Source organism: Triticum aestivum, chromosome 6B, assembly GCF_018294505.1.
Source record: "Triticum aestivum cultivar Chinese Spring chromosome 6B, IWGSC CS RefSeq v2.1, whole genome shotgun sequence".
Classification (NCBI taxonomy): domain Eukaryota; kingdom Viridiplantae; phylum Streptophyta; class Magnoliopsida; order Poales; family Poaceae; genus Triticum; species Triticum aestivum.
Window position 1 is genome coordinate 13,521,013 of NC_057810.1, and position 14,212 is coordinate 13,535,224.

A 14,212-nucleotide genomic window follows, 5' to 3' on the forward strand; every position below is an offset into this window, starting at 1 on the left:
TTTTTTTACCAAACCGGCCGGTATGAGGAGCACTTCAACCGTTCTGCAATTTCCAGGGAGAGGAGAGCTTCATATAGTTAGATTTCGTTAAAAAAATCTTCATATAGTTAGGGGGTCAATTGTATAATAAAATCGGCAACACGAATTTTCTCTAACATCATACTCCATCCGTCCCAAAATAAGTGTCTCAACTTTGTACTAGCTCTAGTATAGATTTGTACTAAGCTCAAAACACTTATTTTGGGACGGAGGAAGTATAATATTCTGAAACAGATGCTGTGTAAGATCAAGTTTCTATTTTGTGAACTGATAAGATTGCGTATTAGTATTCCCCCACAAAAAAGAGATTATTAGTATTAAGTAGTTGTACGTATTTCTGTTAGGCCCAAAAAAAGAGTATTAGTATTAAGTAGGAGTATTTCTTTTAGGTATACCGATCTGTGATGGTTGAAGCGTTCTCGTGCTATTAGTTAGGCTGCAGTAGGCAGCCACCCAGATCCAGGTGGATTAAACGGTGCGTGACCAAAGTTCAAAAAGAAAAAACGGTGCGTCACAGAAAGACTATATAATGTGCAGCTCTATTTGCTCAACAATTGTCGTATGTCGGTGTGATTAGCTCGTTGCTGCCTCCGGGCAAATTATGCGCGAAGTCTCCCGTTCGAAACCCCTCGGCGCGCTATTTTGTTGTTTTGGTTTATTCTCTCTTTGTGACATTGACAAGCGGGCCCGGTTCCACGTTAGATAATGTAGAAGCACGTTATAACGGCAGGAGACGGCGCACCGGCATGATAGACGGAAATGGACTAAAATGTTCCGTTAGCAAAGTTGGTGTACTACTTTTGTGGGGTTTTTTAGTTCTTACTAGGTAATTGCCCATGCGTTGCAAGGGGTACAAATATTTTAGTGGTATCAATGCTCGTCTTGCCAAATACATACATTTATGATCATTATGCACACTAAAAGTATTGTTGACATTTTTTAATGCTAAAGCATTCTTGGTCTTCTTCCTCCAGGGGAATCGAGAAATGTTCCATGATAATATTACTGCATGTATTAGGAAAACATTGTAATTAGGGCACTCTAGATTAGCAATACATCTTTATTTCTCTTAGTTTTTCAAGTATGGCGTTTTGGATCTCGGCCTCCATGAAGGCCAAAATTTTAAAATATTTGAAATTTGAAAAATTCAATTTCAATTAAATCTGATAAAATTTGTACTAAACAATGATGTGATGTGTACGTGTGTAAAATTTCAGAATGAAATAAGTTGAAATGTGACGTGTACAAAAAAGACAAATTCATGGTCTGGGAGGATGAATAGTATCATGTGTTAAAAAGTCCTAGTTTTTTTTTCTGCATAGCCCTCATTTCAACTTATTTCGCCTTGAAAATTTACACACTTGTGCATTATGCCTTCATCCATCTCTGTATATTTTTCAGAATATTTTGAAATCTAAATATATGAATTTTCATGAATTTTGAATTTTGCATGCATTTGGAGATCTCCATGGAGGTCGGCCGCCAAAAGCAATTTCTGTAGTTTTTTAGACTATTGAAAGTTAAAAGAGTAGCAATACCCTTCTACTCCCTCCGTTCCTAAATATTTGTCTTTTTAGAGATTTCAAATAGACTACCACATACGGATGTATATAGACATATTTTATAGTGTAGATTCACTCATTTTGCTTCGTATGTAGTCACTTGTTGAAATCTCTAAGAAGACAAATATTTAGGAACGGAGGAAGTACATGACAAAGTGCACATATCGCCGCAACAACACGCACGGCTGATGTTGCTAATCCCCGTATGAACGATATTACACGTTGGACATCGCACATAAAATTGATGTACGAAGATTACGATCAAACCATTCACACCCAGAAGCAAAATGCAGCAGGCCACTGGATTCCACATCGTACAAAGGTCAGGAAAAAATCATGCGTTTGTAGTAATTTCGATCCCATATACTACTTAATAAAATCATTACACCACAAATCCTACAAGTAAAGTAATGCCCAGAACGCAGCATGTATACTGGGTGAGCTGCTAGTGCTCGTATTAACAAGATGAGATCATCGCGACATTTTGTTAAATAACTAAATTCACAATCATAACCAATATAGGAATGTGGTGACCATAAAGATCAATTCATACACTTCAATTCCCATTGTAGAAATGAATGAATGGAATTGATACTTCCGTTTCTGCGTACAAATGACTAAATCAATTAGCATGTCCCATTCGATGATTCACCTGACCTTGACTCTCAATTGCATGAGGATCTTGCTGAACGTCTTGGTCGTCATTGGCTGCCGCACTATCCAGCCACCGCTGGCGGTTGCCGTCGCCGCTCCGTTATCAGCAACCACTTTCTCTGCGTTGTCCTCGTGCATGACCTGCCATTCCCCTTCAGAACCACAGCAGGACGAGCAGTTGTCGTGGAAGGCGCGGTCCTCTACACAAGGTGGCTTCGCCGTCGTTGGTGCTGGGGCTGTGTGCTGGCGGGGAGGCTGGACTCCAGCATGAGCACGACAGCGCACTGCCATAGCACCTCGAGGTTCATATGCGCATCATCTAGGTTCATATGCGCATCATCGAGGCTGCACTGCGTCTGCTTCGCGATGTCGAAGTAGGTCGCCAGGATGGCCATCTTGAGGTCCCCTGCACGGTAGCCAAACCCCCTGGGCCAGCATGTTGATGGAGTCTACGGCAGCCGATGCGCGACGACGAAGGCCTTCCGGATGCGCATGCAGTTCAAGCGCCGGATGTTGTGGCCCACCCAGTCGCGAAGGACGGACCGGCGTGGAACGCGGCCGAGAGGTCGGAACTCGGAAGAGGAGAAGCGCTTGGAGAAGGTGGAGAGGTCGCCCGGGCGGATTGAGGTCTCGTAGCTGTACACCTCGACAAGTCGCCGCAGGATCTGAATCCAGCGAGGCGAGAGAGGATTAGGCCTGGCGGCTGGGAGGAGGAGAGAAGGGAGGAGATGGGATCGGGCCAACAGCCAAGCGAGGCAGATGGAAATATCTTACGGGATCTGATTTCTTGGCGGAAAACAGGCGTGGGTGTGGGACGAGAGGCTGACGGGACAGAGGGGGGTTGGACGAAGGGTTTGACGACGTATGAGGGGAAACGGAACCTTCTGTTTCTTTTAGATAGTAGAGATATGAACTTGTTCCACCGGGACAAGTTTATGTACTAGAAGTGGTATTAACTCTAATTAGAAAGCAGCTGGAGTATTAGCCAGTAGGGCGTCAGCTCATTAGTTGCACATGGCCGATTTAATGTCCTATGCTGCTATAATTGGTAAACGGTCTAGTCTAGAAAAAAATTAATATCTTTCCTTACTAGTTGCGGCGTCCCTGTTTTCACTGTTTAACTTTTTTTTTGCCGTTATTGTTTGACTATATTATATAAATGACAGACTTGGTGGTTATTTATTTGGAAACCACTAGACGTCAGACTACAGCAGGATTGCATCCATCAGATCGCAGATGGACCGTTCAAGGTAGGAGATCAGGTTCATTCGATTTGCTACCAGGGCCCTCGCATAGGTGGTTTAATGAACCGTAATTAAGTGCTTCCATGCACATAATAACTGCTCCTGAATGCACGCCCCGGACCTACGCATTCCTCCCGGTCCATTGTTTCTGTCTTTCAGTGGCTGATTTCCTGGCGCGAATGCTTCTTTCCCGTTGAAGCAAAAATGGCGCATCTCAGCCGCGAAAGTGAGTATCGTGGGATCTCTGATGCAAACTGGCGTCATGCTTCCAGTCCGGACATGAATTCAGAAGCTGTAGGAGAATCTGCAGCCCGGATGAACCAGTCATACCAGAATCCACCGGTTTTGAACAATGGAGATGAAGAGGTAAGATGAACATTCCGGGATTCCGACAAAGTCTTCAATCTTGTATCTTCATAGTCCAATATTCCGGCATAAGCATGTAGTCTGGCTGTCCGAGGACCCCCTAATCCAGGACTCCCTCATAGGCCGCGGGAAGGGTCCCGCGGTCCATTGCCTCCGGGTCCAGCAAATCCTCCGAAGATAAGGACCTCTTGAGGTTGGACCGAGCCGGACTGTAAATTACATGATTCAACATGACAAAACAATAAAGTAGAGAGGCTGGATATACGAATGTGTCCGGGTACTCACGATTTGGCCAGGGGCTTGTCCCTAGGTTGCCACTCCGAGCTGCCGTCGGTGGCTGCGGTGGAGCTGTCCGGAAGGGAAGCTTAACCTTTCTTGGACGCCTCGGCCTGCAGACGCGTGGAGGCCGTCCTTTTCTTGCCCACCCCCCTAAGGGGGGGAATGGCTTTCCTCTTCTTCTTCCTCCTCTTCCTCGTCATCTTCGGCGGTGGAGGAGTGAGCCTCGGCATCTTTGGACGTCGCGTCCCAAGTGCCCTTGTGACAGAGACCACTCCTGGTCCCCTTGGCCGTCTTCTTGGCCTTCTTCTCCGGCGCTTGATAGGGTGCCGGAATCAGCATCTTCGTGAGAAGCGGGATTTCAGATTCTTCGGGCAGCGGAGCCGGCAGTAAATCCACTCTGCCTTCTTTGTCCAGGCCTAGAGAAGATAATAGGGAGGCCTAAGCATCTTCCTCGACTATGCAAGTAAAGGAAACACCTTTAAAATATTAAAACACTTACCGAACTAGCAGAGCAGGCCAAATCGTGCCCACGGTCCTCGGCGGTTTCCGGCCGCATCTCGTTGGCCTTGAAGAGCACTTTCCAGATGTCTTCGTGCATAGTGCCGAAGAACTTCAGCAGGGTCTGGTGCTTGGCCGCTTCATACTCCCACAAATGGGAAGTCCGGCGCTGGCGCGGAAGGATCCGGCTAATCAGCATCACCTGGATCACGTTGATGAGCTTGATGTTCTTGTTTATCATGTTCTGAACACGCGCTTGAAGCGCTGTCAGCTCGTCTGCCGAAGACCAGTCCAGGCCCTTCTCTTGCCAAGAGGTGAGCTGCATCGGGACCCCGGACCGTAATGTGGGAGCCGCGGCCCAGTAGTACCGCGTGGCTCTGTAACGTAGAACCACTTTCATTGCCACCCTTTGACCGCCTCCACAAAAGAGCCTTCAGGCCATGTGACGTTGGGCATCTTGCCCACCATGGCACCTCTCCACTCTGCTTGTTGACCGCTCACCACCTTCGGCTTCACGTGGAAGGTTTTTAGCCATAGCCCAAAGTGAGGTGGGGTGCGGAGGAAGGCCTCACAAACGACAATAAATGCCGAAATGTTGAGGATGGAGTTGGGGGACAAATTGTGGAAGTCCAGCCCATAGTAGAACATAAGTTCGCGGACGAACGGGTGGAGAGGGAATCCAAGCCCGCGGACGAAGTGAGAAATAAACACAACCCTCTCATGGGGTCCGGAGTAGGGACAATTTGTCCCTTGGCTGGGAGCCTGTGTGCGACCTGCCTGGCCAGATATCCAGCCTCCAGGAGCTGGATGAAGTCCTTCTCCTTTACGGTGGAGGGCATCCACTTGCCCTGCGCTCCGGATTCAGACATGGTCGGAGTGCTTGCTTAGGGCAGATAAGATGAGAACTTGGGCGCTAGGGCTCGATAATGGGATGCGCAAAGAGAGAGAGAGAAGGCATGGGTGAAAAAGGAAGAATCGTTATCCCTTTATAATGGCAGTGAATATCATGCGCCTCCCACCTCGCCTTAAAACTCCCCTATTCCCCAAGGGCCGTGTAGATGGCACGGTTGGATTACCCATGCCCGTATTGATGAGAATCCCGTGATAAGGGGACATGATTTCAGCTTTGATAAGACGTGCCAATAAAATCGCACCTCGAAATACGGAGGGGCCTGCTAAAAAACGGTTCCAATAATGACCGGGTGGTGGCGTGATGTCACGCTAGGAATAGTTGTCAGTGGATTAGACTCGTGGAATATTATACTCTCTACGGTTGTGTGAGGTATTTGTTTTGTAGAGCCAAACACGTTTTTGTGTCTGAAGACTATTATGCAATAATCGGAGAAGGAACCCGCCTCGCAATGCCGAAGACAATATGCGCGCCGGACTCATCGTCATTGAAGCCTGGTTCAGGGGCTACTGAGGGAGTCCTGGATTAATGGGTCCTAGGACAGACGGACTATTAACATGGGCCGGACTGTTGGGCTATGAAGATACAAGACAGAAGACTTCTTCCCGTGTGGATGCCAAGCTTGGTGATTCGGATATATAGATTCCTTTCTCTGTAAAAGAATTTGTGTAACCCTAGCCCCCCCCGGTGTCCATATAAACCGGAGGGTTTAGTCTGTAGAGACAACTACAATCATAATCATAGACTAGACTTCTAGGGTTTTAGCCATTACGATCTCCTGGTAGATCAACTCTTGTAATACTCATATTCATCAAGATCAATCAAGCATGAACTAGGGTATTACCTCCATAGAGAGGGCCCGAACCTGGGTAAACATTGTGTACCCCGCCTACTGTTACCTTTAGTCTTAGACGCACATTTCGGGATCCCCTACATGAGATCCGCCGGTTTTGACACCGACACCCACGAGTCCGGGTTGTTGCAGTGGCTGCGCTTCCTCCTTCTTTGGGAGGGGCAGAGGCGGAGGTCGGATCGTTGGTGTCTGGCGCGTGGCTCCTCACGCAGGGAGCTACAGTTGCGGCCTTAGGAGGGGCATTGATCCCGGGGACCGAAGCCAGGAGGTCACGCCGCTCAGGGGCAGGCACCTCTGCTTGCTGCCACTCGGTCGCCCGAGGCATTTCAGCCACGGGACCCATGGCGCTGGGTGCCACCAAGAGGGGATTGTCACGAGGCCCAGCGGGGCCCTTACGGAGCAGCCCCATTCATCGAAGTGCGGCATCGCCTCGGCAATCTTACCCCTGTTCGTGCAATCGTACAAAGGGCGTCCGCCCTGAGGAAGTGCGGGAACCTCCTCATTAGTTATTAACGCTCAAAAGTGGCACAATCATAGAGAGTAGCTTTAAGTTATATCAATGCAGCTTCAAACTTATGATTGGGGTCACCTCCAGATGGCTCTCTTTAAGAAGATCAATACGGATACGTACATGGTATAAACGGAGCTCGTATGCAATAGTTATGACCAGTTCGGAGATGCTCATGTTGACACCAGATTAAAGAATGGCATGAAACTCAATTAGGATTGCCTTTGATAGAAAATGTTTCAACACAAAAGTTGTGCGTCTCATCGAAACGGACGATTTTGATATAAAAATCTTCCCAATCCGAGTTTGTATGCAAAAGTTAGTGCCATCGGAATGCTGCCTGCCAGGAGGCTAAATATGGCGCGCCCCACTAGACACCTGTGTGATGGGTAGCGCCATCAATCAGCTATTTTGCGTGAGAGATTCGGCCCTCAAGATCCCTTCGAATCGAAAAACGTTCAACATGAAAGTTATTCGTTTCTTGGAAACGGTCAAATTTGTTTTTGGTCTCATCTTCATTTGAGGTCGCTTGTGGCTTGTGGGACCTAAAAACCGAATTGATGTCCCAACCTTACCTAAATCCGAGTTCAGTTAATTTTGGAAAGATTTGGACGTTATTTGGAGTCTTTTGATCAATGAGCTAGTCTAGTTGAGGCTCATTAGGGATGCATTGTTGTAAATGTATCAACACAACTATATGGGTTTTCGATCAATACAATTCTAGCATGGATAATAAACGACTATCACCAACAAGGAAATATGATAATAACCAATTTATTATTGCCTCTAGAACATATTTCCAATAGTCTCCCACTTGCACTAGAGTCAATAATCTAGTTCGAATCGCCATGTGATTAACACTCATAGTTGACATCACCATGTGACTAACACCCAAAGAGTTTAGTAGAGTCAATAATCTAGTTCACATCACTATGTGATTAACCCTTAATGAGTTGTAGGGTTTGATCATGTTATGCTTGTGAGAGAGGTTTTAGTCAACGGGTCTGCCACATTCAGATCCATGTGTACTTCGCAAATCTTTATGTCATATTATAGATGCTTCTACCACGCTCTACATGGAGCTATTCCAAATGGCTGCTCCACTATACGTATCCAGTTGGTTACTCAGAGTCATTCGGATTGGTGTTAAAGCTTGCATCGACGTAACCCTTTACGCCAAACTCTTTATCACCTCCATAACGGAGAAACATTTCCTTATTCCTCTAAGGATAATTTTGACCATTGTCCAGTGATCCACTCCTAGATCACTCTTGTACCCCCCCTTTCCAGATACGTGGCAAGGGACAAATCAGGTGTGGTAACAACATGGCATACTGTATAGAGCCCATGGCTAAGGCATAGGGGACGACCGTCTTCCTTTCTCTTTCTTCTGTCATGGTCGAGCTTTCGGACTTACTCAACTTTTCACACCTTACCAATCAGGCAGAACTCCTTCTTTGACTGGTCCATTTTGAACTCCTTCAAAATAATGTCGAGGTATGTGATCTGTGAAAGTATTATCTGGCGTCTTGATCTATCTCTATAGATCTTGTTGCCCAATATGTAAGCAGCTTTACCCAGGTCTTCCTTCGAAAAACTGCTTTCAAACAACCCATTATGCTTTCCATAAATTCTACATCATTCCCAATCACTTTCTTTCTTGTAAATACAAATGTTGTAGTGCTCCCACTCACTTTCTTGTAAATACAAGTTTCTTGCAAACTTTGTATAAACCCAAAAGCTTTGATCACATCATCAAAGCGTATATTACAACTCCGAGATGCTTGCTTTAGTCCATAGAAGGATTTCTAGAGCTTCATACCTTTTAGCATCCTTAGGATCGACAAAACCTTCCAATTGTCTCACATGCAACCTTTCGTCACGGAAACCGTTCAGGAAACTCTGTTTTGACTTCCATCTACTAGATGTCGTAATTGTAAAATGCAGCAACTGCTAACATGATTTTGACGGACTTAAGCATCGCTATGGGTGAGAAAGTCTCATTGTAGTCAACTCCTTGAACTCATGAAATCCCCTTTGCCACAAGTCGAGCTTTATAGACGGTGGCATTACCATCCGTGTCTGTCCTCTTCTTGAAGATCCATTTATTCTCAATGGCTTGCAAATTATCGAGCCAGTCCACCAAAGGCCATACTTTGTTCTCATACACATATCCTATCTCAGATTTCATGGGTCCTAGCCATTTGTTGGAATCCGGACCCACCATCGCTTCTCCATAGCTCGTAGGTTCACAGTTGTCCAATAAAAAGACCTCTAAGACAGGGTTACCGCACCACCAAGGAGATGTACTTACCCTCGTCGACCTAGGAGGTTTGATAGGAACTTGATCTGAAGCTTCATGATCGTCATCATTAGCTTCCTCTTCAAATGACATAGGTGCCACAAAAACATCTTTCTGTGTTGCGGTACTCTCTAGTTGAAGTAAAGGTTCAACAACCTCATCAAGTTCTATATCCCCCCCCCCACTCAATTCTTTCGAGAGAATCTCTTTCTCGAGAAAGGACCCATTCTGAGCGACAAACACTTTGCCTTCGGATCTGAGATAGAAGGTATACCCAACTATCTCCATTGGTATCCTATGAAGACGCATTTGTCTGCTTTCAGTTTGAGATTTTCCAGCTGAAGCCTTTTGACATAAGCACCACAGTTCATACGGGGTCGTCTACACGGATTTAGATGGCGCCCTATTTAAAGTGAATGTAGTTGTCTCTAATGCATAACCCCAAAATGATTCCGGTAGATCGGCAAGAGACATCATAGAATGCACCATATCCAATAAAGTACGATTACGACCTTGGACACACCATTACACTGTGGTGTTCTAGGTGGCGTCAACTGTGAAACAATTCCACATTGTCTTAAGTGATTGCCAAACTCATAACTCAGATATTCTCCCATTCGATCGGATCGTAAGGATTTAATTTTCTTGTTACGATGATTCTCAACTCCACTCTAAAATTGCTTGAACTTTTCAAACGTTTCAGACTTATGCTTCATTAAGTAAACATACCCATATCTACCCAAATCATCGGTGAAGGTGAGGAAATAACGATATCCACCGCATGCGTCAACACTCATCGGACCGCACACATCAGCTTGTATGATTTCCAACAAGTCACTTTCCCATTCCATTGTTCCGGAAAATGCGGTTTTAGTCATCTTGCGAATGAGTCATGGTTTGCATGTGTCAAGTGATTCAAAATCAAGCGACTCAAAAAGTTCATCGGCATGGAGTTTCTTCATGCGTTTTACACAAACATGACCTAATCGGCAGTGCCACAAGAAAGTGGTACTATGGTTATAAACTCTACATCTTTTGCACCAATGTTAAGAACATATGTATCACTATGGTCGAGATTCAATAAACCATTCACATTGGGTGCATGACCATAGAAGGTATTATTCGTGTAAAATGAACAACCATTATTCTTAAATGAATAACCATATTGAAATAAACACGATCTAATCATGTTCATGCTCAACACAGACACCAAATAAGTAGGTTCAATACTAATCTTGAAGGTAGAGGGAGCGTTCCATGGTGATCACATCAACCTTGGAAAACACTTCCAACAGACATCGTCACCTCGCACTTTGCTCATCTTCGTTTGTTCCGCAACTTTTGTTTCGAGTTAAGAATATTCACTAGTAGAAAACAGGGCTTTCGTTCGGGCCAGATAAGCCCATTAGTCCTGGTTCAGTCACGAACCGGGACCCATGGCGGCATAGATCCCAGTTCATGAGGCCAGGGGGCCTGCCGGGCCCCGTGGGGGCATTGGTCCCGGTTCGTCTGGCCCCTTTGGTCCCGATTTTTGGGACGATCCAGGACCAATGGGCCTCGCTCCTTGCCCACCACCATTGGTCCCGGTTGGTTGCTTGAACTGGGACAAAAGGGTGGTCTTTAGTACCGGTCAAGCCATGAACCGGGACCAATGATTTTCCTATATACACCCCCTCGCCGGCGAGCAGAGCACACCACTCTGTTATTTCTTGCCGGCGACGGGAGGGCTTTGTGGTGCTCTAACTCACCTCCTATGCACACGAGGTGTTCGATGGAATGCCCGAGCCACACTACTTAAGCTTTCTCCTCTCCAAGCTCGACCTCCAAGCTCCAATTTCCTCAATATTTGTCTAGGTTTTAGCGTTCCGTCCCGTCCCGTCCCCGTCTTCACTGCCGTTGATCGCCCGCGCCGATCTCGTCGCCAGCACCACCGTGGTGAGCCCCTTGTTCTTATCCTCTTTCTGAAAGGAAAAAAATATTACTTGTATGTTTAGATAGATACTTGTATAATTGTCTTACTTTTCTTATTGCTTCTTAATATATAGTGCGATGGTTTTGGTATCCGCCCCTGTCGGCCCTCGTCCTGTCTGTGATTCAGATGTGGTATATATTATCTTTATAAATATTTGGTTCATTTATTGTTTATGACAATTATGACGACCGACGTGACATAGATTTTATTTATCTAGGAGGTATGTGAACCGGAAATTCCAACCGACCCTATTGTCGAGAGGTGAAATTTAGTTGAAGAAGAAAAGAATTTCTTGAAGGAAAAATAAAAAAATTGAGGAGGAGAAGATGATATTGGAGTTGCATGTTGCGGATGTCGTCGATGATCACAAGATCAAGATGGATGCAATGCGCTTGAAGATTAGAAAGATTAGAAAATAAGTCATTCATACCGAGGCTTGGTATCATTATGCCGTTGGATCAATTGTTACCTTGGTTGCGATTATGCTCGCATTTGTTTTCACATTGAAATGTTTTACATAGTTTCAATGTATGGTTTAATTAAGTAGATGCTCTGGAGAGCTATATGTTGTTCAATGAGAACTATGTATGTACTTTAGTTTTAATGTGATGATGAACGTCTATTAATTTGGTCACTTAATTATCTATTCATGATGTTCTGTAATGGTTTTTGACACACGTAATTATATATAATGCACGCAGACGAACCAGCAATGGATGTATGGTGACAGACACACCTCCGAGTACATTAAGGGCGTGCATAATTTTCTCGAAGTGGTTGAGGCAAACAAGCAGAATGGTTTTATGTGTTGTCCATGCCCTATATGTGGGAATACAAAGTCTTACTCTGACTCGAAAACCATTCACACCCACCTGCTTTATAAGCGTTTCATGCCACACTATAATGTTTGGACCAAGCATGGAGAAATAGGGGTTATGATGGAAAACAACAAAGAAGAAGAGGACGATGACAACTATGTGCCCCCTGAATACAGCGATGCTGCAACGGGGGAAGTTGTTGAAGATCAAGAGGAACCAGACGATGTGCCCGATGATGATCTCCACCAAGTCATTGTTGATGCAAGGAGACAAAGCAAAAGTTAAAAGGAGAAGCTCAAGTTCGATCGCATGTTAGAGGATCACAAAAAAGGTTTGTACCCCAATTGCAAAGATGGCAACACAAAACTCGGTACCGTACTGGAATTGCTGCAGTGGACGGAAGAGAATGGTGTGTCTGACAAAGGATTTGAGAAGCTACTGAAAATATTGAAGAAGAAGCTTCCAAAGGATAATGAATTGCCCGACAATACGTGTGCAACAAAGAAGGTTGTATGCCCTCTAGGATTGGAGGTGCAGAAGATACATGCATGCCCTAATTACTGCATCCTGTACCAGGGTGTGTACGAGGATTTGAATGCATGCCCGGTATGCGGTGCATTGCGGTATAAGATCAGATGAGATAACCCTGGTGATGTTGACAGCGAGCGCCCCCGGAAGAGGGTTCCTGCCAAGATGATGTGGTATGCTCCTACAATACCACGGTTGAAACGTCTTTTCATAAACAAAGAGCATGCCAAGTGGATACGATGGCACAGAGAGCACCGTAAGAAAGACGGGAAGTTGAAAGCACCCGCTGATGGGTCGCATTGGAGAAAAATCGAGAGAACGTACTGGGAGGAGTTTGCAGGTGATGCAAGGTTTGGTTTAGGCCCGGATGGCATTAAACCTTTTGGGGAGCAGAGCAGCAATCACAGCACCTGGCCCGTGACTCTATGTATCTATACCCTTCCTTCTTGGCTGTGCATGAAGCGGAAGTTCATTATGATGCCAATTCTCATCCAAGGCCCTAAGCAACCCGTCAACGACATTGATGTGTACCTAAGGCCATTAGTTCAAGAAATTTTACAACTGTGGATTGGAAATGGTGTACGTGCGTGGGATGAGCACAAATAGGAGGAATTTGACCTGCATACGTTGATGTTTGTCACCATCAATGATTGGTCTTCTCTCAGTAACCTTTCAGGACAGACAAACAAGGGATACCACGCATGCACGCACTGTTTAGATGACACCGAAAGTATATACCTGGACAAATGCAGGAAGAATGTGTACCTGGGGCATTGTCGATTCCTTCCGACCAACCATCAATGTCGAAAGAAAGGCAAGAATTTCAAAGGCGAGCAGATCACCGGAAGAAGCCCGCCAAGGCGGCAACGGCAACGAGGAGGATCAGGTGGTAGGGGCTATCACTAGTAGAAAAAGGACCTAATATGAGAAACATTAGTACCGGTTCGCATATGAGCTGGCACTAATGCACCCATTAGTGCCGGTTCAAATGACTTGGCAGGAGGTGACCTTTAGTACCGATTCTTTGGGAATCTTTAGTACCGGTTCGTGCCACGAACCGGTACTAAAGGTGCTGGCGCCTAAAGATGCTGGTGCCCGGCCAGCACCTTTAATACCGGTTCGTGGCACGAACCGGTACAAAAGAGGTTGTGGCAGGCGCTATTTTTAGTCCCACCTCGCTCCCCTAACAAGAATTTGACCACCTTAAGTATGTTACCTCTCAAACTATCCCAAACATTTGGTCTTCATTGAACTCTATGTGTTGGATCTGTGGCTGCAATAGGAGTCTTCGCCGGTTCTTAAATCGGTGGTAGATTCCCATTGACGATTTAGATTCTATACAAAAAGATCATTGATGATCAATGTATTTTTTATATGTACTTCTGTGTAGTAGCGCGTTTTGGATGAAAGGCGGTACTGATCAATGTATTTTTTCTGCGTTCAGATGCACAGTTTAAATATGTTATTTTTCAAGGAGAAGAAGACGAAGAAGAAGGAGAATAAGGAGAGGAGGAAGAAGAAGAATAAGAAGAGGAAGAGGAAGAGGAAGAGGAAGAAGAAGAAGAGGAAGAGGAAGAGGAGGAAGAAGAAGAGGAACAGGAAGAGGAAGAAGAAGAGGAAGAGGAAGAAGAGGAAGAAGAGGAGGAGGAGGAAGAAGAAGAAGAGGAAAAAGAGGAAGA

General features: G+C 45.4%; 1 pseudogene; it reads right to left on the minus strand.

Annotated features, from left to right (window-relative positions):
• Positions 1–2,704: 2,704 nt before the first annotated feature.
• LOC123138607 (uncharacterized) overlaps positions 2,705–14,212 on the minus strand; it is a 21,393-nt pseudogene continuing 9,885 nt past the window's right edge.